Here is a 784-nt window from a genome sequence, read left to right on the forward strand (position 1 = left end):
AGGACTGGCCCCCATCTTACTGTGCCAGCAGCCCCTCTTCCTCCTTTCCTCCCCGGTGAGCTGCATGGCCAGAAGGACTGCTGGCTTCCCAAAGGGAGCCAGCATTTTATTTTTAGTGAGTTTGGGTTTTTTTCAAGAAGCCTGCCACAAGTGTGGACTGCATGCTTTTTCACGGAGCCCATGTTTTTGTGTGGGGCCTGCCCAATGTGGCGGTTTCTGCAAAAATCTTGAAATTGCCACTTCAGTAGGTCCCTACCAATAACAGACTGCTATACTGCCTGGAATTTTTAAGTCAAAATAACAATGGTTTTTTGACACTGTTCAAATAATCAGAGTGCTGCAACAAGAAATCTCCAACTAGAAGAACCTGGGAAATCCATTAAAATCTGAACATTTATCTTTATCATATTATTTTGCCAAGTGTAGAAAGGTTATTGCGTCAAAACTAAGAAAGAACTTAGTAAAGATATAATACTTTATTCTTAATATTAGGAACTGCTGGAAAATAGATACTATCTGGCAAAAAAAAATTGAAAATGATGAAGCTGTTGTCATAAATATTTTCTTGTTGTTATAATATAAGCAACAACTACTATCTGCAACATCAAGAAATTCATACATAGAGTAAATATGCCATTATTATACAGAAAGGGCCAGATTCATCAACTACTTTTACGATGCTGTAAAGCTGCAGCTCTAGGATTCCGTATGTTCTCTGAAGAAAGAATTCCCAAGGCCGGCTGTGCAAGTGGACCCCAGATGTTAACAGCAAAATGATATCACT

This window comes from Alligator sinensis, unplaced genomic scaffold (assembly GCF_000455745.1).
Source record: "Alligator sinensis unplaced genomic scaffold, ASM45574v1 scaffold609_2, whole genome shotgun sequence".
Lineage (NCBI taxonomy): Eukaryota > Metazoa > Chordata > Crocodylia > Alligatoridae > Alligator > Alligator sinensis.